Genomic DNA, 24,462 nt, shown 5'->3' with positions numbered 1-24,462 from the left:
TTTCCTCCCACAGTCCAAAGATGTACAGGTCAGGTGGATCAGTCGTGTAAAATTGTCCACAGGATCCAAGATTGTGCAGACTAGGTGGATCAGCCATGGGAAATGCAGTGTTACAGGGATGGAGTGCTCTGGGCGTGATGTTCTTCGGATGGTCGCTGGGGTTTGATGGGCCAATGCTCTCCTTCCACACTGTCGGGATTCTATTCTATGATTGAGGATAGAGGCTACACGGCAGGTGTCCTTGGAGAACGAGCATGTGGTGTGCATCAATACTCTCGATGCCTTTAGATAGAGTTGGGCACCATAGGGGATATAGTGCTTTATCTCCACCACTGCCCCCTCCGCACAACTCTACTTTGATTTAGTCCCTTCTCACTCTCTCTGTCACTTATAATGGTTTGCTTGGCCCATAATGGGCTTTGTTTGGAAATATTCAATTGGTTACACAAATGGTTTACTGCTGGTGATTATATGTCTAGATTAGAGTGGTGCTGGAAAAGCACAGCAGGTCAGGCAGGATCCGAGGAGCTGGAAAATCAACGTTTTGGCAAAAGCCCTTTTCCAGCACCCCTCTAATCTAGGCTCTGGTTTCCAGCATCTGCAGTCCTCACTTTTGCACTGCTGGTGATTATATGTTAACCAAAAGCAAAATGGCGTAATGATGATTTTGATGGTGGAAGGTTGCTGTAATCACATTTCTGGGTCGGAGAAATGGGGAAAAAGAACGCTTCACAGCTCATAGAACGAGAACTGAAAAGCAGTTAAATCAAACCAAAGGTTCAGACAGGGAGGGAATATTTCCCTGGAGTTTGAGTAGCTGGAAAGTGATAGTATCCGGGAATAGACAGGATTTTGTTTTACAAAGGTTGAAAGTTTTAAAACTGTTATAGTCAGTTATTTTCTTTAATTTTATTTGTTGTGCAAAAAACTTTTACAACATTTTAAAACCAAAATTTACAAACCTTGTGTTAAAGATAAATGTTAAATAAAATCCATCAAACCACCCCTCACTGAAAACTGTTGTGGAAGTGCAATCTCCTGGAGAATCCCTGCCCCCTTCTTCCTACCCGGGCTCCATGGCTATATACATACCTGGGAGATAGCAGCAGGAGGAGACCATTCAGCCTTTCAGTCCTGCTCCACCATTCAATGGGAAACAGCTGACCATCCAGCTCAGTCTCCTGTTCCTGCTGTGCTCCAATCCCCTTTCATGACTTTACCTCGAAGAACTATATCTAAGCCCTTCTTTGGTTTCACTGCCTTTTGTTCCAGTGGGGTTGCTATGTTCCTGTGTGGGTGTAGGCAGGGTTAATGTGATGGTGCTGCCTCCTGGAGGATGCACTCAGCATTCCTTATCATCCTGCAGTAACATCAATTGGGTTTCAGCAACTAGAGATAGAAACCATTTCCAGGATATGGGCATCACTGGCTCAGCCAGCATTTATACCCCATCTCTCGATCCCCTTGAGAAGACGGTAGTGAGCTGCTGTCTTGACCCATTCGCAGTCCATTTGGCGCAGATAGACCGACAATGCTGGGAGGGCGAGTGTTGCAGGATTTTGGCTGAGTGATTCTCTATCTTTGGTTCTTCAAATGTTGTTTAACTTAATCACGATCTGCACATGATTTTGAGGTTTCAGTCTGCAAATCTTCACCATCTCACACCCTGTATAAAGGAATATGTACAGGTTAGAAATTCAGAGCAGACAATTCTAGTTTCTCTGGAATATCTTTTTCCCCTTTCTTCCCCCAAAGCTGTAACCCTCCAGCTCTCTTACTCTCTCCCACCATTCTGACTCTACTACCCCCTAATGTACACCCTCCCCATTCTCATGGAATTGTTGACAAATAGGTCTATGCCACCACTTCCCGTCCCTGGTGAGACTCTGCACCCTTTCTGGGTTCACTTCCTTTCCCTCAGTTGCTGCAAGTCAATAATGTAACAGCAGAATGAAACCAAAGGAAACAGACAGGGAGGTGGCAGATCCTGGACAGAATAGGAAGCTGCAGTCTGGGAGAATGGGTCACATCCTTTGTTTCTCATTGGTTGATTCCAGTGTTATGACAAGTTGGGAATGTAACTTGGTCCCATGCAGGTGTGGTGACACTTTGATCCTCCAACAGATCAATACTACAAGCAAATACGTTCCTCCTCCAGACAATCACAGTGTGAAATACTTTCCACTAGTTACCCAAAAGCACATGCTCCAAAACTCACCCACATTCTGGACTTATGCAGTGCCAGGTTTCCCCACAGACGTGTGGTCCCTGCCTTGGAATTTGGGAGTTGCAGTCCTCATACAGGCACTGGAGCCCTGTCACTGGAACGTGAATGAAAAGTGTGGGATGGAGGATGTTGTGTATCGGATCCCCATTCAGACACATGGGACATGTGGGCTGTCACTTGGATTTACTGAGACATCCGCTTAGACAACCTGATTTCTGACGTAAGGAAAATAGATTCAGCCAATTGGGGGATAGGGAGGTTATTAAGGCGCAGTCGGCTTTAAGAAGAGGTAGCTCAGTGGCTAGCACTGCTGCCTCACAGCGTCAGGGACCTTAGGCGACTGTGTGGAGTTTACACATTCTCCCCATGTTTGCATGGTTTCGTGCAGTTCTGCAGTTTCCTCACACAGTCCAAAGATGCGCAGGTTAGGTGGATTGCCCATGCTAAATTGCTGACAGTGTCCATGCACATGCCGGTTAGAGAATTAGCCATGGGAAATGCAATGTTACAGGGAATGAGTGGGTCTGAATGGGATGTTCATCATAGGGTTGGTGTGGACTCGATGGATGAATACCCTGTTTCTGCACTACAGAGACTCTATTCCTGCACTATAGAGACTCTATTCTATTCTCATGAGGAAGAATGTACTTGTCTCGATGTGTTGTGAATCTGTGGAATTCCCTATTCAAAATGCAGTGGATGCCAGGACAATGAGCCAATTTAATGAAGAGATACAGATGTTGAATTTGCAATGAGATGAAGGGTGAGAGAGAGCAGGCGGGAAAATCCAGCTGAGACCGATGTGAGCTCAATCATCACCATATTAAATAGTGGGGCTGGTTCTCCTGTGCCCAGTGCTTATCTTCTTACGGTAATAACTGGAAAGCTGAATCCAAAAATCACCACCTTCACCAAAGGAGATTTTCGGAAAATGACAGATAGTCAGGTGGATTAGCATTCCAAGCTTAGATAGTGAGGAAATGTGTAGGAGATAATGATTTTGAAATTTTAAACTGAGGGGAGACAGTGATTTATGGTTTTAGATTGCGTCGTACATTGGCAGCGTCCAGAGTACGCTGTTGTGAATATATACCCTGTACTTTATTACAAAGCCAAGGTCACTGACAATGAAAACCAAAACACCCAGGAAACATCGCCTCCCCTCGTAATCTGAGAAAAGACTTCTGATAAGTCTCATTGAACTTAGAACACTGATGGAAAGCTGGAAGATTAGATCCGCTCCCAAGATCCTGTGCTTAAACAAAAGGAGACTACAATAGGATGAGGCAGGAGTTGGCTAATGTAGACTGGAAACAAAGACTTTACGGTGGGAAAGTTGACGGACTGTGGGGGAATATCAAAGCAATTTTTTGAAGTGCTCAGCAAAAGTATATATCAGGGAAAAAGAAGGACTGTAGGAAAAGGAATAATCTGCCAAGGGCGGCTAAGGAAATAAGAGAAGCTTCAGCAAAATCGACGTTTCAGGCAAAAGCCCTTCATGATTCCTGATGAAGGGCTTTTGCCCGAAACGTCGATTTTGCTGAAGCTCCTCGATGCTGCCTGAACTGCTGTGCTCTTCCAGCACCATTGATCCAGAATCTGGTTTCCAGCATCTGCAGTCATTGCTTTTACCCACGAAATAAGAGAGTCTATCAAACTGAAATAAAATGCATACAAATTGCCAAAGACCAAGGAGATTAGAAAAACTTTAAAGATCAACAGAAAGCGAGATGGGATTGGGGGAGAAAAGTAATTAATACCTATCCCCAGGGCCAGAATAGCAGTTTACACTGCTAGAGGGGAACCTATTGTGTGGGGAACATATGGCCTCTGTAATTGTTGAAGCACTTAACTGTTACCATAGAGATAATCCTGATCAAGTTACAAATCACAGCACACTCCAAAAGCTTGTTCTTCCAAATAAACCTGTTGGACTATAACCTGGTGTTGTGTGGTTTATAAGTTTATTCACCGCACCCCAACACCGGCTCCTCCACATGAGAATCCTGATAAATACCCCACTGAAACTGAAGCACCTGTCAGATACTTGAGGGAGCCACGGGGGCGTGGGGGAGGTGTGTGTGGTTTAACCACAAAGTGCTGAGCTGAACTCGACTTTCTAACTGCCGTTGCCATGGAGAGAATACTGAGAGACAGTCTCTATTCAAAGTCCCAAACCACAAAGGTATAAGAATGGGAACGGCACATCGGACAGGCGGGGAGTTACCTGATGCTGCCTGGAGGTGTTCTGCATGTACACTATCCAGGTAACTGCCATGTTTCATCAATAAAGACTCAAAGAAGACCTCTCAGACTTCTGTGCCCAGTTATTCCTACCCAGCAAGGTTCAGGAATACGAGTACACAGCAGTCAGTCTTCACAGTGGAGGATACGAAGAACATGCCAGTAATTGATAAGGAGACTGAGGAAGGTGAGGACCTAGAAGTTCAATTTGTATTTCTCATCCGCAAATCCACCCTTTCAGTACCATACAACAGAGCACACAAGTTACCACTGTTAATACAGGATGGAAATTCATAAGACAATTGTAGATTAAACTGTAGTTTCCTTGTTCCCCCAAAGCTTTAAACCTCAGTCTCACAATTTCTCTCTTCTGTGAACTGAAATCCAAACCAATCCCCCACTCCTTTCCTCCACACCCAGTTCTCACACACTCTCTCTTCGAATTCAGTTTCCTAGCTCCTGATGAGAACCATCCTGCAGACACTGCTTCCTGCACACTCTGGCCAAGACCCATCTTACTAAAATGAGCCAAATTAGAATTCTAATTGCAGGCCCATTCTTGTCCCTTTCCATAACAACCCTGAATCTTCACAAAAGAGTTCTGATAACTTTCTGCAAAACGCTGCACCACTGATAGTCTGATCACATGTCAGGGTAGCAAGAAAAGGGCCATTCCTCTGGGTCCTGCTCCCAGAGGGATGAAGCTGCTAATGATAGATTAATCCCTCACACCCACAGCCTCCTTCCCAGGCACTGACCTATACTGCGCATACTCCCCTCCTGCATTGGTCTCCCCTCCTACAGCACGTGCTCCCGATCATACAGGAGTCCGGGTGATTGACAGCAGCTGCTGCCCAATATATCAGAATCCCTACAGTATGGAAACAGGTCCTTCAGCCAAACAAGTCCAGACCGACCCATTCCCCCTAACTAATGTAACTAATACTATGGGAAATTTAGAATGGCCAATTCACCTGACCCGGGCATCTTTGGATTGTGGGAGGAAACCGGAGCACCCGAGGGAAACCCGCTCAGACACGGGGAGAATGCGCAAACTCCACACAGACAGTCGCCGTGGCCGGAATCGAACCCGGGTACCTGGTGCTGTGAGGCAGCAGTGCTAACCACTGAGCCGTCTCTATCGACGGGAGGGGGCGGGGCTGGAGGACAGGGACAATGGGATTGTTAACAATGAATGAATGTGGAGGGACACTGGGGGATGGACAGGTCAGTGAGGGACAGGATCAGTGCAGCAGCAAGAGGGGATCATGGACAAACTGAGCAATGGGAGTCTGACAGGAGAGAAACTACAGGAAGGTTCTGTTTGGAGGCTCAGGCAGGGACAGCTGGGAGACAGCATGGCCTGGTGGCTTGGGCAGGTTTACTAATCAGCCTCTTCAAAGATGCTGTTACTCAACTCTGAGCCTGATCCTCCTAGTCCAGAGGTAAGGACACTTACATTTTTTTCCAGGTGGGCAAGAGACAGGCACTGCCTTTCAAAAGGAACTCACCTGTATTGGTGACATTAACAAGACTCAATACAGAGTCACTGACAAAATGCTGGTGTACTTGAACTTCATCCAGAATATTAACACCTATAACTGGGCAACGCAGACCCCAATGTACAGAGTTAAATCCTGGATACTAATAACAGCTTTGTGCATGGGAAATCATATCTCATGAATTTTACTCGGTTTTTTTGAAGAAGTATCAAAGAGGATTGCTGAGGTCAGAGCATGGACATGATCTACATAGACTTCAGTAACGTGTTTGACAAGGTTCCTCATGGGAGACTGGTCAGCAAGGTTAGATCGCATGGAGTACAGAACTGGCCCGAAGGTAGAAGGCAGAGGGTGCTTTTCAGGCTGGAGGCCTGTGACCAGTGGAGTGTCACAAGGATCGGTGCTGGATCCACAACTTTTCGCCATTTATATCCATGATTTGGATGTGAACATAAGAGGTATTGTAAGTACGTTTGCAGGTGACACCAAAATGGGAGGTGTAGTAGACAGTGAAAAGATTACCTCAGAGTACAAGAGGATCTGAATCAGAAGGGTGAATGGACTGAGGAGTTCAGTTTAGAAAAATGCAAGCTGCTGCATTTTGGAAAAGCAAACTTTAGCAGGATTTATACAGTTAATAGCAAGTTCCTGGGGAGTGCTGCTAAATAAAGAGTGCTTGGAGTGCAGGTTCATAGTTCCTTGACAGTAGAGTAGCAAGTAGATAGGATTGTGAAGGCAGCAGTTGGTCTGCTTGTCTTTATTGGTCAGAGCATGGAGTATAGGGGTTGGAAGGTCACATTGCGGCTGTACAGGACATTACAAAAGTTGCTGAATCAATATTCCATATCATTCTGTTCTCCTTCCTATCAGATGGATGTTCTTAAACTTTGAAGAGATCAGAAAAGAATTATAGCATGTTGCCAGGGTTGGATAGGCTGTTTTCCCTGGAGCGTCAGAGGCTGAATGGTGACCTGAAAGAAATTTTTAAAATCAGGCTGGGCATGGATACGGTAAATAGACAAGATATTTGCCCTGCAGTGGGGGGAGTACAGAATTAGGGGACTGGGAAGGAGGGTAGGCAGACGGGGGGGTGTGGATCGAGAGGGGTGAGACAGAAATGGCTGGGGAAAGAGGGGGGGTGACAGAGAGGGAGGCACAGAGACGGGTGGGGACAGAAAGTGGAATTAGAGAGGAGGGGAACAGACAGGGGGAACGGGGGAAGGCTGACAGGAAGGGGGAACAGGCTGAAGGGGGGGGGTGGTAAAACAGGCCGACAGAGGGGAGGGACGGACAGAGTGGGGGGAGACGGAGGGGGGAGCAGACAGAGCGGGAGAGACGGGGGGAACAGAGGGGGAAGATGGAGAGTTATTTTATAGATCTAAAACTCAACCCTGTTCCTGTTTTCTCCTCCTCACCTTAATTCCCTCTGGAGGGCTCAGAACAACTGTATAGTTCTTGGAAAGTGGAGTTTCAGGGAGATCAGGTGCTGAAAGTGGCATTTGGGACACTAACATTGAATGGAATGTGCTGATTCGATTCGATTCCACTCTCTGTGTGGTGTTTGCACATTCTCCCTGTGTGTCTGCGTGGGCTTCCTCTGGGTGCTCTTAATTTCCGCCCACAAATCCAAAGACATGCAGGTTAGCTGGATTAGCTTTGGGTAATGGTAGGTTACAGAGTTAGGGTGGAATACTGTTCCGATGGTTGGTATGGTCTCATGGGCCGAAAGGCCTGCTTCCACACTGTGGGGATTCTGTCACTGAGTATAGGGGTTAGGAGGTCATGTTGTGGCTGAGTAGGGCATTGGTGAGGCCAGTTTTAGAATACTGCATTCAATTGTGTTCTCCCTGATTTCAGAAAGATGTTACCAGAAGAGGACTAAACCTCTTAATGACAAGTTCTTGGGAAGTGTTGACAGACAAACAGACCATGCAGTGTGGGTGGATAGTTCCTTGAAAGTGTGGTTGAAGGTAGACAGGTCAGTGAAGGTGGTGTTTAGTATACTAGCTGTTATTTGGCAGTGCATTGAGTATAGGAGTTGGGAGATCATGTTTCGGTTGTACAGTTTATTGGCTCGGCCACTTTTGGAATCCCATACTGCTTTCAATTCCAGTCTCCCTGCTATAGGAAAGATGTTGGGAAACTTGCAAGAGTTCAGAAAGGTTTTTCCAGGGTGTTGCCAGTATTGGAACATTTGAACCATAGGGAGAGGCTGAATAGGCTGAGGCTATTTCCCTGCAGCACTGGACACTTTAGGTGGCTTTATCGAACTTTATAAAATTATGAGGAGCAATGATAGGGTGACTAGTCATGGTTTGTTTTTTCCCAGGTAGGGGAGACCAAACAAATATGAATCTTTTTTCCAAGGTGGAAATGACAAATTCTATAGGAGAGATGGCAAGTTTAAAGGATATGAAAACCGAAACAACTGAAGATGCTGTAAACCAGGAAGAGAAACAGAAGTTTCTGGAAAAGCTCAGCAGGTCTAGCAGCATCTGTGAAAAGAAATTAGAGTTAACGTATCTGAGGAAGGGTGACCAGACCCGAAACTTTAACTGATTTTTTTCTTCACAGATGTTGCATGACCTGCTGAACATTTCCAACAACATCTGTCCAAGTTTAAACGGAGTTGTTTGGAGTATATACCTGAGAGTAACTTTATAAAGTGCGAGTGAGACCACATCTGGAGTAATAACAGAAGTTTTGGTCCCTTTATTTAAGGAAATGTGTCATTTCATCAGAGGCATTTCACAGAAAACTGATTGGGATGAACCCTGGATTGCAGGGATTATCTTTTAAGAAAAGGCTGAAGATATTGGGTCTCTACTTACTGGATTTGGGAAGAATGAGAGGTGATCGCATTGTAACATGTAGGATTCTTAAGGAGTTTGACAGGGTAAATACTGAGCGATGTTTCCCATCATGAGGGAGTCTGGAACCAGATTCTGGGTCACTCACGGAATCACGGGTTGTGTTTTGGATTCATCAAGTTTAAGGCAATACTGACACAGGTCAGGGGTTTCAGTAGCAATGGAGCTGGGGTGAGGTGGAGATAAGCAACATTTTAAGAGTTTGAAATTCCTGGTGTTTGTGATTGTGTAGATGTCTGATCAGAAGGTCATCTTGGGGTCAGATATGAGAGCAATATTGTGAAGGGTGCGGTTCTGTCTCAGATAGTTCCCAGTGGGAGGGAGGGGCTCAGCAATAAGGGAAAGTAATTTGTAACAGCAACTGAAGACAATGGCTTTAACCATTGCAACCGTTGCAGGAAATTGCAGCCAATCGCGTAGTGGGAGCGTGATGAGCAGTTTGATAACTGAGTAATGGAGAGCGATGATGGTGAGGGAGAGCTGGGCATTGTCAGTGTACATGTGAAACCTAACACGGTACTTTTGGACAATGTCACCTCCTGGAAGTATGTAAATGAGAAACAGGAGGGACCGAGGAGAGATCCTTAAGGGACACCAAATACAAGGAATTAAGAAAGGAAAGGGAGAGTTGGGATGGAGCAGGTTTTTCCAACAATGGTGGGGTCAAATATTAGTTTGCAGCAGAATGGGAGAGAAGGACATAACCAGAAAAGACAGACAGATAGAACAAGGAACAATATCTGTGAATTGGGGAGGGGGAGTGATGAAGAGGAGGAGCAGCCCAACTCCAAAAGCACTATTCCTACATTAGTGACATCACCCAACTCCACCCTAGTCTCAGCTCATTTACTGAAATACTCGTCTATCCCTGTGTTATCTCCAGACTTCATTGTCCAAACACACTCCTGGCCAGCCTCCCACATTCAACTTACATGTAATCTCAAGAGTATCTAAAACCCTACTGCCCAAGTGCTCACTTGTACCAAAACTAGTTGATCCATCAAAAGGCTCCTATTAACAAGCAACAATTTAAAATTCTCACCCTTGATGTAAATCCTGGCTGTGAACATCCCCGTCTCCCTGCACCACACAACCTGTGAGACCCCGACAACTCATTTTCTTTCAGACTCCCAACGATGTGTTTATTCATTGCTTCACCTGTCTGGCTGTTTCTACTGTTACCAAGACAACACGGTCTGGAATTCCCACCCTAACCCTCTCAGACCTGCTTTCCTCCTTTAAAGTATTCCTGAAAACCTGTTTATTTGGCAATTCTTTTGATCACCTGACCTAATATTCCCATCAGTGGCCTTATGTCAGAAGTTCTCAATAGTATTTCTGTGGAATTATAAACATGATAAAAAAAAAACAAACTGTTGATGATTTGCACATACATTGTGAACTCTTCACTGTCGCTGAGTGAATAATCTAAAACAGCTCTTACCCAACCACATTGTGGGAGCACCTTCACCACACGAACTGCAGCTGTACAAGGAAGTCAAACATCACCTTCTCCACAGGTAATGGGGCTTTGGCATTGATCAATGGTATCTGTGGAGGGAGAAACACACAGTTGATATTTCAGGGAGTGCAAAATGCATTATAGGGAGGGAAAATGGTGCAGAATTTGGGATTTTCAAATTTGTGTTTTACAATGTGCACTAAGTTCTGTAAAACCTCTCATCCCATACCATGAAAATTTCCTTCTCTTCCTGGTCAATATGTCTTTCCTTTCCCCTGCCCTTCACCTTCACACATTTCCAATGCCTTGGCCACAACAACACTGTGCTGTCAGTGAAGTTTATCACGTGGTTGAGTATTGTCCCGCCCCTCTTTCACTCCGATTGGTTGAAGGCCCAACTAGCAACTCTCGCCCCCGTTCCCCCACTCTTATTGGTCCTGCGCTGACATCAATAATCCGAGGCCCATTGTGCGCTGGAGCATGCTCAGTGCTTCCTGCTTTTGCTGTTGTTCATCAGGTATGAAAGAGAGAGGGCTCATCCCTGTTTCTCCTGATGTCAGACAATAACAACAACTACCTGCATTGTATGGAGCCTTTCACACTGACAAATCTCCAAAAATGCTTCATGAATGATGGAAACGTTGATTAAAGAGAACGATTTTTAGATACATCTTTAAGGCGGACAGAGGGGGTTCGGGAGGATATTCCAAAGGTTTGTGTCCTTGGCAGCTTCAATCGTGGAGTGATATAGGTGGGCAACAGCTTACAATGGAGACAGTGGCTAACCATAGGTTAACAACGTCATGTCGTAGCCCCCTACCCCACACACCAGGCCTTGTTCTCACAGCCTGCCATTACACATTACCTATGGTTAGCCACTAACAGTCTCCATTAACACCGAGTCACCCTCCCCCAGTGACACTGTACTTGCACAGCTCATGGACAGGTGTTGTCTTGCTGGCCACACCCCTCATTCAATCCCATTGGCTGCAGGACCACACAGACTCTTCTCCCATTGGTCTAGAGCTGCTGTCAATCAGCCGGGCCCGATTGTGATGAGAGTGGAGGGCTAATCCCTCTCTCTGCCCTGGGATAAGCTTCATAATTCACAGTGAATGGGGCAGTATCACAGAGCACAGGGCCTGGGGGCTATTCAGCCCATTGGGGCTGTACTCTCTCCCTCTGGAGATGCTGCAAGTCTGTCCCAAGTCCCCTCCCATGTGCCCACAGCCCCCCAAATCTTTCCTTGAAAAGTAAATTCCAAGTCTGTTTCAGAATACCTGCTGAATCTGTGTCGTTCAGAGTGTTCCAGATGCTCAGAACTTACTGAGTAAAATAGTGTTCACATTTTCACCTTGTATTATTTGCCAATTACTTGAAAGTAGTTGCTAAAAATTGTGACAATGTTAACAATTCCTCTCTCTCTCTGCAAATTTAAGACCTTGGAACCAAATCTGCACCAGATCGAAATCACTGCTTCACCTTCTCAGCTCCAAGGATAATTATCTGTGCTTCAGCTAGCTCTCCACAAAATAGAGGAATGCATCTTAATTTATTAAGATCAAAGAAACAGACCTTCGGTCCAATTCGTTCATGCCAACAAGGAATCCTAAACTAATGGAGTGGGGGGGTGGGGTGGGGAGCGAGGGGTGGGGAGGGGGGAGGGGTGGGGGGGGGGTGGGGGGGGTGGGGGGGGGGGTGTGGGGGGGTGGGGGGTGTGGGGGGGTGGGGGGGTATGCTGCATTCACTACCCCGCTTACCTGTGACTCTACTCTCAAGGAACTATGAACCTGCACTCCAAGGTCTCTTTGTTCAGCAATGTTCCCCAGGACTTTACCATTAAGTCCTGCCCTGATTTGCCTTTCCAAAATACAACAGCTCACATTTATCTAAATTGAACTCCGTCTGCCATTCCTCGCCCCAGTGGCCTATCTGATCAAGATCCTGTTGTATTCTGAACTAACCTTCTTCACTGTCCACGACACCTCCAATTTTGGTGTCTTCTGTAAACCTACTGACCATACCTCATATAGTCACATCCAAGTCATTTATTTAAGGGCCCAATATCCATCCTTGCAGCACATTGCTCCTCACAGGCCTCCAGTCCGCAAAGCAACCCTCCATCATCATCCTCTGTCTCCTACCTTCAAGGCAGTTTTGTAATGGCTTGCTCTCCCTGCATTCCATGTTATCTAACCCTGCTAACCAGTCTGCTTTGTGGAACCTTGTTGAATGTCCATATAAACAACGTTCACCGCCTGGCTTCATCAATTTTCTTTGTTACTTCAAAACATTCAGTCAAGTTAGTGAGACACAATTGTGCATGTACAAAGCCACATTGACTCTCCCTGTCATTCCTTACCTTTCCAAATAGATGGATATCCTGTCCCTCAGAATCCCTTCCAACAACTTGCCTGCCACTGACTTCAGGCTCACTGTTCTCTTGTTCCATGGCCTCTCCTTACCACCTTTTTAAAATAATGGCACCTCACCTGTCGCTATCAACGATACAAATACCTCAGGAGAGGCCCAACAATCACTTCACTAGATTTCCAGAAAGTTCCAGAATACACCTGATCATTTTCCAGGGCTTTATCCACCTTGATGCGATTTAAGACATCCAGTACCACCTCCTCTGTAACATGGATACTTTTCAAGTTATCACTGTGTATTTCTCCAAACTCTCGAGCTTCCGTATACTTCTCCAGTAAAAAATGACGTGAAATATTTGCATATCTTTCGCACTCCCTGTGGTTCCATAGACAGCTTTGTTGACCTTTAAGGGGTCCTATTCTCTGGTCCAGTTAATCTTTTGTTTGTGATATATTTGTTTAATCTCTTTGGATTCTATTCCAGGACATCCCAGAAAGGCCTACTTCACGGACCGTAAATTTCCTCTGACTTGATCAACACATACCCTCCACTTCCCGCACCTCCGCCTTTACCCCACCCCTCCAGCCACAATAAAGAATATAACCCTGCGGTCTTCACCTTCCACCCACTAATCTCCAGATACAGCACATTAACCTCTGTCATTTCTGCTACCTAAAGTCAGACCCCACCACCAGAGACATATTTCCCTCCCCACCTTTATCTGCGTTCCGCAGAGACCATTCCCGCTGTGCCTTCCTTGTTCGGTCCACACCCTCCCACCAACCCACGCTCCACATCCTTGACCCTCCCTTGCCGCCATGGGAGATGTAAAACATGCGGCCACACCTCCCTCTGACATCTGTCCAAGTTCCCAAAAGGGTCTTTTCACATCAGGCAGAGATTTGCCTGCACATCCCAAAACCTCATATACTGCATCTGGACACTATGGGAAGAAGGGCTTATGCCCAAAACATCGATTCTCCTGTTCCTTGGATGCTGCCTGACCTGCTGCGCTTTTCCAGCAACACATTTTCAGCACTGGGGAGAATGTGCCAACTCCAACAAAGACAGTTTCCCAAGGCTGGAATCAAACCCAGGTCCCTGGTGCAGAGGAAGCAGTGCTAACCACTGAGCCACAATACTGTGGGATCTTTGGTGCTGATGCGCTGCCCCACTGATACCTCAGTCACTCACCCTGCCTCATTTCCTAAGATGAGTGATGAGTGATGAGTGAAATTATCGCTAGACAGTTAATCCAGAGACCCAGATAAGGTTCTGGGGACCCGGGTTTGAATCCCATCACGGCAGATTTTGGAACGTGAATTCAATAAATATCTGGAAAAAATAATCTAGTGACAACAAGGATTCCACTGTCAATTGTTGGAAAAACCAATGTGGTTCACTAATGACCTTTAGAGAAGGAAAATGCCATCCTTACCTGGCCTGGTCTGTATGGGACTCCAGACCTATAGCAACGTGGTTGACTCTTAACTGCCCTCTGGGTAAACGCAGCAATAAATGCTGGCCGAGCCAGTGACAGCCTCATCCTGTGAATGAATAAAGAAACAGGTCAGGTTTTGTTCCTTCTCTAGTAGGTACATCCTACAAACTGATTCTGAAATGTTCTCGTACACACTGAACAAATACCTTTCCATCCAAGCCCTTAACACTACAGCACTCCGAGGCTATGTTGGTAAAGTTAAAACCCCTTATCATTGCATCCATATTATTCTTACAGATAACTGAGGTCTCCTGGCAAAATTGTGTCTCAATTCCCCGCAGACTATTGGGAGAGAGTCTATAATACAATCCCAGTAAGATGGTCATCCCATTCTTATTTCTCAGTACCAACCAAATAACTTGCCTGGATGTACTCCCAGGAATATCCTCCCGAAGCCCAAGCATAATGTTGTCCTAATCAAAAACACGTCTCTCCCTGCTCTGTTGGCCCCTTTCTATTCTTGCTATAGCATCTATACCCTGGAACATTAAGCTGCTAGTCCTATCCATCCCTGAGTGATGCCTCTGTAATTGCTGTAATATCCCAGTCACATGTTCAAAACCAAACCCTGAGCCCACCTGCCTGACCTGTCAGGTCTCTTGCACTGAAATAAATGCAGTGCAACTGGTCCGTCGCACCTCATTCTGTGACTTGCTCTTGCCTGCCTTGACAGTCTGACTGGTGAACAGTACCAGCCTCAGACTCACCTCTTTGCTCACTATCTCTTTAGGATTACCCAGACTCCCTCACTGGTTTAATGCCTCCCGAGTGGCACTAGCAAATCTCCCTGCTCGTCAGGACCCCATGCTTTCCCCTTCCTATGCCATTGGTACCAATGTACAATGTCCTCCCACTGGTTATTTTCCCTTTTGAGAATATTCCGCTCCCTCTGTGAGACATCCTTGACACTGGCACCAGGGCAGCACCACCCCATTCTGATGTCTCACTGTGAGCTGCAGAAATGGCAGACTGTGCCCCTGACTGGAGAGTCCGCTATCACCATCGATCATGTGGAACTGGATATACCTCACATTATGTTAGAAGCCAGTCTCAGTACCAGTAACTTGGCTGTCAGTGCTACATTCCCCTGAAAGTCTATTACCACCTACATTTTCCAAAACAATACACTTGCCTGAGATGGGGATAGCCACAGGAGACTCCTGCAGTACCGACCTGCACCCCCCCCCCCAGCTTTCCTGGCGGTAACCCATCTACCTGACTGTATCTGCAGTATCCTGCATTCCTGAGACTGCCACCTATCACACCCCCCGGCTCCTGTCAATTCCTCACTGCCTTTAATCACTCCTCCACCAATCCATGCGTTCCAATAGGATTTGCAATCACACTTGCTGCAGTCATAATCATCAGGATCATTGAAACTCTCCCTAATCTCCCACATCCGACAGGAACAGCACGCCACTCTACAACAGGCCATCTCTCCGCCTTAACAATCTACAGACCAAGACAAAGGCAGAGTCTTACTGCTCAAAACACACTGCCCGAGAATAACTTAATGCTTACGGTTCATATCTTAAACATTTAATCAAGGGACCGTAAGACATTAAAAAGAAATCCTCACCTTACTCACGATTGTAGATTGAATAAAATAAAACCGACTAAGATTGATATTAGAAGAGCCTGAAACTCATTGAGCTGATCCCTGGCTCGGAGTACTTCCATGGGTGAGGTCTCTCTGAGGGCAGCTGTGAAATGTCACTGTTTCTCTTCTCTGCCCACTCCATTTCCAGAGAGATTTTTAACTTCACATCAAGTCAGCTCAGAGAGGTCACTGCTTGGTTTTATTCACTGGGGGTTGCCTTTGCTGCCCAGACCAGTATTTCTTGGCCACCTTTACTTGTCTTGGAGAAAGTGGTGGTGAACCGCCTCCCTGAAATGCTGCAGTCCATGTACACCACAGTGATGTTTGGACAACAATCCCCCTCTGGCCCCACGTCCCTCCCTGTCTCTGTAATCCCCCTCCGGCTTCAGAAATTACATGTCCGTGGCATAAGATTTTTATTTGGATTCATTTTTGTTTCATAACCCCCCCCCTCCCAAAAAAAGCGAAATATTTGGCCCCAAACAAATTTCTGTTGATTGACCTTTCGGAGAGGCTGACACATGGACGTTGCAGTATTTTATCTCACATTGTACACCTAGAATGATGGAACTTTCTTTTAAACATTGCTAAAAGGGAGGCAATGGCTTAATGGTATTCCTGCCAGATGAGTGACATGTGCAATGTTCCGAGGATTCGGGATAGAATCCCAACATGGCTGATGGTGCCATCGGAATTCAATACAATCTCGAATGAAAAGGCGAATGATGACCATGACACTATTGTCGATTGTTAGAAACCCACCTGGTTCACTAATGTCCTATAGGGAAGGGAACGGTCATCCTCACCTGGTCTGGCCAACATGTGACTCCAGACCCACAGCAATGTGGTTAACTCTCAACTGCCCTCAGGAAAAATACTTTACAAACTGTTAACAAATACTCCGCAGGTATCACTTAAAAACTGGCTGTTCACATTGGGACCATGTGAATATCTGAAGGGCCTGAACTAAAACTGAGTTTCAGCTTCACCTTCTCCCTGTCTCACATCAGTCTGTTTACACCCAACTCCAGAACACTCTCATTGAGCCAAGCAGCCCTCACAGTTGCAGCCCTGTCATCTTCATTGTCTGCTCATACCTACATTGCCCTCAGCCTCCTGTACTGTTCCAATGCATCTCAATGGGAGCTCAGGAACAGCACCTCATCTTTCAATTCAGCCCTTTGTCACCCCAGAGTCAACATGGACATCAGCAGTTTCTGAATGAACAGACAGTTGTCAGAAGCTGGAACATTCCACCTGAAAAGGTACTGGAATTTGAGTCCAAAAGGATTGTTAATGGGAAGTTTGGAGGTAATTGAAAACATTTACAGGTTAGCATCATGAAGTGGGTGGTTGGGTCTAAATCTGAGAGTTCTTACAAAGAGACGAAGTGTAATTTGGATAAATCTGTGCTCCCTCTCAGGCCAATATCTCCTTCCTCAGCTGCAGGGCCCAGAACAGAGCACATACCCAAAGGGTGATCCAACCACGAATTTGTACATCTTTCTGCTTAACAAAAATATTGGAGATATCTTCCCACAAACAGAACAGACAAACCTTTCTCCTTCCACAGTTAAATGGCAATGATATTCAGATCCTGATGACTCAATTGACTGTAAAAACTTGCTTTTGAGATCCCAGCCTCAATTATTCTGATTTAATATCCTATGAAATGAATTCACAAAACAAAACTCACAGTCAGTACAGGAAGAATATAAAGACATACTTTTTTCTTGGTATGTGCTTGATGTGTAAATGCCTCTCTTCAAGTTGCACGCCTCCCCCCACCCATCATAGGAAGGGGACATGCACATGCGCCTCACTGTACCTTACCCCCAATAAAAATGGCGGCCATATCCCAGAACATTTCACCGCCTGAGGGCCACAGCCATTTTCCCATCTGCTGCAAACGCAGGATTAAGAGTTTCTGATTCAGATTTCCGAACCGCACAGAGTGTAATTAAAACCTCCCATTCTAAAGTGACTCATTATCTCCCTGTCTCTGAGGCCACTCTCCCCTTTCCTGTTTGTGTCTCCCACATTCACCAACGGCCGAGTCACGTGGCACTGCATCGGCTGAGTTACTGGTGACGTGTCATCCCACTGGCCACGCCCCTCATTCACTCCCATTGTTTGGATGACCAGTTGGTTCCACTTGGTCCACCAGTCCCACCACCTTTTCCTATTGGTCCGAAGCTGCCATCAATCAGCTGGACTCCATTGTGAGGTCAGTGGTGGTATCCTCCCCCTGTCTGAATCACACCCAGAAGGTGTATGGATGGTGTCAATCAGGAACAACAAGCAGAAGGTGCTGGGAAAGCTCAGCACGTCTGGCAGCATCTGGGAACAGAAATCTGTCCAGTGGCCCTTCCTCAGATCCGATGGAGCTGGGAAAATTAGAATCTTGACAGCATGGAAACAGGTATTCGGCCCAAAATGTCCACAGAGTCCCTCCAAAGGGTATCCCACCCAGACCCATTCCCCTACCGTACTACTGTATATTTCTTCTAACTAATGCACCTAACCTACACATCCCTGAATATTATGGGAAATTGAGCTTGGCCAATTCAACTAACCTGCAGATCTTTGTATTGCAGGAGATAGGGGTTAAAGTGTAAATAACAGGGAGGGACAGAACCCAGAGAGAGACTGGAACATTTGGAAAGAAAAAGGAGTGGATTACGATCTGGCTGGGAGGGTGCATAGCTGTTAATGGGGGGGACAGGAACCTGTGTCTGGCAGCATCTCAGTGGAGGTGGCCGAAATGACAACTGATGATCTACGTCCTGCTGCAAAAACAGACCCCGAGCTCCCAGCTGCCTGCCACTTTAAACACACGAGCCTGTTCCCTGGCCAACATCTCTATCTCATGCTTACTGCTGTGTCCCAGTGAAGCCAGAACATACCAAATGACCCCATATTTCGAGGACTGCAATTTCCCCTCCCATGTGGTCAATACCATCCAATATATCTCCTCCACTTCCTGCACCTCTGCCTTTGAACCCACATCTCCAACTGCAACAAGGAGAGAACCCCCCCCACCAAGTCCTTACCTTCCACCCAGATACAACACATCATCTTCTGTCATTTCCACCAGCTACAATCAGACTGCACCACCAGATTCTTCAGGGGTTTGGCCGAATAAATACTGATGTGTCTGAGGGTAAATACTGAGGGGGGGGGGGGGGGGATCTGAAACCAGATTCTGAGCCAGTCACAGAATCAAGGGTTCTGCTTTGGGTTCGTCAAGTTTATGGCAACACAGACACGGGTAAGGGGTTTCAGTAGCAATGGAGCCGGGATGAGGAGGAGATAAGCAACGGTTTAGAGATTGGAATTCCTGGTGTTTGGGATTGTGTAGATGTCTATCAGAAGCTCAGCTTCGCATCAGATATAACAGCAGTATTGTGAAGAGTGTAGTTCTGCTGCATAGTTCCCAGTGAGAGGGAGAGGCTCAGCAGTTAGGGAAAGGAACTTGTTAGGCAACGGGTTTAACCATTACAATGTTTCATTGGAGGAAACTGCACCTAATCGAGTAGTGGGAGCGTGGTAAGCAGTTTGATAACTGAGTAACAGTGGAGTAATGGAGAGTGATGATGAGGAGGGAGAGCTGGGCATCGTCAGTGTACATGTGAAACCCAACATGGTACTTTTGCACAATGTCACCTCCTGGCAGTATGTAGGTATGATACAGGAGGGGCCAAGGATAGATCCACGGGGGACACCAAATGCATGGAATTCAGAAAGGAAAGGGAGAGGGGAGATGGAGCAGGATTTTCCAACAACCGTGAGGTCAAATGTCAGTTTTTCACAGAATGGGAGAGAAGGACCATAACCAGAAAAGATAGAACAAGAAACAATGTCTGTGAATCGGTGAGGGGGACTGATGAGGAGGAGGAGAAAAGAGAGTTGGAAAGTCTATGGTTTAGTGAGATTAGGGTAAAGGGTCAAGATGAGCTCTGATAAGGCTTGACATGAGATGAGATTGGAGAAAGATGTAGGTTTGGACAAAAACCGGGAACACCACATGAAGCAGTTTGACTCAGTGGGCTAGTGGGAGGGAGGGAAGCTACAGATCGGATTATCTCAGTCTTAGTGACAGAGAAACTCCATGTGCTCCAAACTCTTGTTGTTGGAGAAAAGGATGGAGGAGACAGAATGATGGACAGTGTTTCATAAAGAAACAAAACCTGGGTAAGTGATATTTAAAGCGAGTGAACAAACCAAATGTATTTAACTTTTATCCAAAATATTAAAACAAACGACTGAAGTCCTGGTTCGAATCCCATCTTGGCAGATGGTGGAATCTGAATTCAAGAAAAACTAACTGGAATTAGGAATCTCCTGATCTCCATGGAACCATTGTCAATGGTGAAAAACATCCTGCCAACCTGACAGTGACCCAGCAAGCCACTCACTGTACTAATCACTGCAAAGTTTCAACAAAGGAATGAAACTGGATGGACCACTCTGCATCTAACAAGGCACCAGAAAATACAACCACAGAATCAGCCCTCTCGATGGTGCAACGTCCTCCAGACTAACATCTGGATTTTGGTGCCAAAATGTGCAGAGCTGTCTCACAGACCAATCAAGGAACTGCCTGACATAGTCCTACTCATGAAATCAACCCTTACAGACAATGACCAGACACCACCATTACCATCCCAAGATATTGAGATTGTGGTGATGGAAAAGCACAACAGGTCAGGCAGCATCCGAGGAGAAGGAGAATCGATGTTTCGAGCCTAAGCCCTTCATCAGCCTGATCTGCTGTGCTTTTCCAGCACCAGACTCTTGACTCTGATCTCCAGCATCTGCAGTCTTCACTTTCTCCTGAAATCTCTGGATATGTCCTGTCCCAGCAGCAGGACAGACAGGCAGATGTGGTGGCACAGACAGGGAGGATTTGCCCTGGGAGTAAACAGCATTGGCTCCGGAGACCAGGAAGTCTCATGGCTCCTGCTGATTACCACGTCCCGTCCTCCCTTGGAGGATGAATCACTTCTCCTTCATGTTGAACAACATTTGGAGGAAACACTGAGGCAATAAAATGGTGTCAAACATACTCTGGGTACAGGATTTCAATGTCCACAAATCGAGACTAGCTCTGCAACAGAATTACTGACTGAGCTGGTCAGGTCCTAAAGGACATAGCTGCTCAACTGAGTCTGCAGCGGGTGGTGAGGGAACCAACAAGAGGGAAAAACATACTTGATCTCATTGTTATGAATTGACTAGCGGCAGATACATATGTCTATGACAGTATCAGTACAAGCGACCATCACACATTCCTTTTGGAGACAAAGTGTTGCCTTAAATTTGAGAAAAACCTCCCTTGTGTTGAGTGACACTATCACCGTTCTAAATGGGACAGACTTTGAAGAGATGTAGCATCTCAAACTGGGTATCTATGAGAAACTGTGGGACATCAACAGCAGCAGAACTGTACTCCAGCACAATCTGTAATCTCATGGGTTTGTAAATCCTGCTCTCTCCCACCACAATGGACAGTAAAGGAGGGCATGCCATGAGCAGCACGAGGCAGACTTAAAAATGAAGTGCCAACCTGGTGAAGCTATTAAACAGAACTACCTGCACATCAAACAGCATCAGTAGCAAGCAACAGAGCTAAGTGATCCAACATCCAATGGAACAGATCGAAGCACTGCAGTTCTGCCACACCCAGTTGTGACCGGTGATGGACAATTAAACAACTCACTGGAGGAAGGATCACAGATATCCCCACCTTTACTGATGGAGGGGCCTCACACATCCATGCACCAGATAAGATGACAGCATTTGCAGCAATCTGCAGCCAAAAGTGCAAAGTGGGATGATCCATCTCAGCCTTCTCCAGTGGTTTCCAACATCACAGATGTGAGTTTTAAGCCAGTTCAGTTGAGTTTGAATAACATCAAGAAATGGTTAAGTAGTGCAAAGGCTACGGGCCCTGCCAATATTCTGGCAATAATACTGATGGCTTGTGCTCCAGAACTTGCCACCCACCAAGCATCTACCGATAATGTGAAACATTGCCCAGGGATGTTCAACACAAAAACAAAGGGCAATCCAACCCAGCCAATTTCCCTCTATCAGTCCACACTCGATCAGCAGTAAAGTGATGGAAAATGTCATCAACAGGGCTACCAAGCAGCTGCTGCTCAGCAACAGTCAGCTGAGTGACACTCATTTTAGGCACCACCAGGGCCACTCAGCTCCCGATTGTGTTACCGCCCTGATTCACAATCTGGCAACCAGCTGAATCCCAGAAGTGACATGAGTGTGATAACTCAGTCCCACTCCAAGACCACTATTTCTAGCTGATTCCACCCTTGTCTCAGCTCATATACTTTCATTCACCTTGTGTTATCTCCTGACTTCATTTTCCAAACACACTCAGGGCCAGCTTCCCAAATTCAACCTCCCTGTAATCTCAGGAAAGTCTACATCTCTGCTTGTTGATTCATCAAAACGCTCCTATTCATAATCAACATAGAGCCACAGAGATGTACAGCATGGAAACAGACCCTTCAATCCAACCCGTCCATGCCGACCAGATATTCCAACCCAATCGAGTCTCACCTGCCAGCACCTGGCCAATATCCCTCAATTTAAAATTCTCACACTTGATTTAATTCCTGGCTGTGATAATCCCTAGCTCCCTGCACCACACACACTTTGAGACCTCGACAACCCATTTTCTTCGAGACTCCCAACCATTTGTTAATTCATTACTTCATCTGTGTGGCTGTTTCTACAGTTGCTGAAGCAGCACGGTCTGAAATTCACAGCCAAAACCTCACAGGTCTGCTTTCCACCTTTAAGACATCCCTCAAAACCTGCTTTTTGGCAATGCTTTTGGTCACCTGACCTAATATCTCCACCTCTGGCCTTATGTCTAAAGTTCTCAATAGTTTTTTTTGTAAAATTATAAGCATGATAATAAAAATACAAACTGTTGTTGATTTGGACATTATTTTCAAATCATCATTGTTGCTGAATGAATAATCTATAATGCCACTTACCCAACCACACTGTAGGAGCACCTTCACCACACAAACTGCAGCTGTACAAGAAAGTCAAACATCACACTCTCTACAAGCAACAGGGCTTTGGCATTAATCACAGGTATCTGTGCAAGGAGAAACACAGTTGATGTTTCAGGGAGTGCAAAATGGATTACAGGGAATGAAAATGGTGCAGAATTTGATAGTCAGAAATGGAAGGAAAATACACTTGCTTGTTGGAAAAAAAGAATTCTTGACTGTCAAAAATATTCAAGAAAAAAGTAATCTGATAATAGAGCAGTACATAGTCAGGGGCTGGGCCGCAGTGAAAAACTCATTTACAAACGGTCTATAAAAGTAATAATACATAGTAAACAGACCAAAAATACACCCATGGTTCGAGACTGAGGAAGCTGGGTATTGACAAAGTGGTGATGAGGGAGCCCAGAGGTGAATCAGAGCTGTATTGGCTGCTATGATCACAATGACTCTATACTGGAGAAAGGCTGCACATGCGCCCGGCCGGACCTTGCCCCCTACAAAGATGGCGGTCGCACACGTGTCCAGTGAATCGTTGCCCCAAATAAAGATGGCGGCGCTCACTCAGGCCTGCAGCCGCGCAGAGGCAATTCCCCATTTACTGCAAACACGGGACTGGGACGTTCAAATTTGTGTTTTCCGACGTGCACAATTTGTTTGTAAAACCTCTCCGCTCATAGTAACACAGATTTTCTCCCGTTTCCCTGTTTATTTCTTTCCTTACCGTATCCTTTCTCTCCATAACTTCCCATTCATTACAGCGACTGTGCGCCGCGCGCGAGGGTGATCACATGGTTGTTTAGCTCCGCCCTTCATTCACTTTGATTGGTTGGAGGACCAACATCCCGCTAGGTCATCCAGCTCCGCCCACCGTCCTTTCATTGGACCGGTGCTGACATCAATCACCCGGGGGTCCCTTTATTGGCTAGAGCATGCAGTGTGTCCTGCTTTAACTGATATGTTGGGTATTGTAATGGGAGAGTTTGCTGAGGGTAAGAATTCCCTTTGTGTGAGCTCTGCAGTAGATTTCCTTTATTCATGGAGGGAATTGCCTTCCTAGTCATGACTGAATAGCTATGATTGATGAATCAATGCCATCTGAATCAGTACATAAACACCCCATTTTCACAACATCTGAGATCTTTAGCACATTGTATCACGCTCTTCTTTGGAAACAACAAAAAAAACATAAAATGGAGCCTCCAGGAATCGGAGCAGGAGTAGGCAATTCATCTCTTTCAGCTTGTTCCCCCATTCTATCAGATCATGGCTGGGCCAACCCAGACCTCAACACCTCTTTTATGCTTGATCCGCATAGCCCTCAACTGCTCAATATTTCAAAAATCTATCTGCCCTCTTTTAAAATAATTTGAGATAGAATCATAGATTCCCTACTGTGTAGAAACAGGCCCTTCAGCCCAACAAGCCAGAACAACCCTCCGAAGAGTAACCCAACCTTTCCCCTCCCACATTTAACTTTCACAATTGTTTGGGCGAGAAAATTCTACCCATTCACTGAGAGAAAAAAATCTTTACTTTTTCTAAAATGAATGTTCCCTTATGTAATGTCCCCTGGTTTGAGACTTCACTGGTGCTCGAAGATCTAGTCAACATCTACTCTGTCAAGCTCCTCA

The 24,462-nt window shown here is 45.9% G+C and overlaps 2 long non-coding RNA genes across 8 annotated transcripts in view; one reads left to right on the top strand and one right to left on the bottom strand.

Annotated features, from left to right (window-relative positions):
* Positions 1 to 24,462, top strand: part of LOC148139494 (uncharacterized) — a 1,679,690-nt gene that overhangs the window by 666,142 nt on the left and 989,086 nt on the right. The gene's annotated exons all lie outside the window — the stretch shown is intronic.
* LOC148139499 (uncharacterized) lies at positions 891 to 23,602 on the bottom strand. Of its 5 annotated transcripts, XR_015753625.1 has the most exons (6): positions 22,808 to 23,255; positions 20,004 to 20,086; positions 17,337 to 17,444; positions 14,117 to 14,225; positions 10,288 to 10,394; positions 891 to 1,666 (listed from the first exon to the last, which is right to left on the bottom strand). It is a non-coding gene; the product is annotated as an uncharacterized LOC148139499 (long non-coding RNA). The 5 variants fall into 5 exon arrangements; XR_015753624.1 differs by lacking the exon at positions 20,004 to 20,086; XR_015753628.1 differs by lacking the exons at positions 17,337 to 17,444; positions 20,004 to 20,086; positions 22,808 to 23,255 and adding an exon at positions 23,553 to 23,602.

The sequence above is a fragment of the Chiloscyllium plagiosum genome, unplaced genomic scaffold (assembly GCF_037043375.1).
Source record: "Chiloscyllium plagiosum isolate Xiang-an unplaced genomic scaffold, Cpla_swu_hap1 HiC_scaffold_38, whole genome shotgun sequence".
NCBI lineage: Eukaryota > Metazoa > Chordata > Chondrichthyes > Orectolobiformes > Hemiscylliidae > Chiloscyllium > Chiloscyllium plagiosum.
Note: the sequence above shows the minus strand (reverse complement) of the source record. Positions and strands in the feature narration are given on the sequence as shown.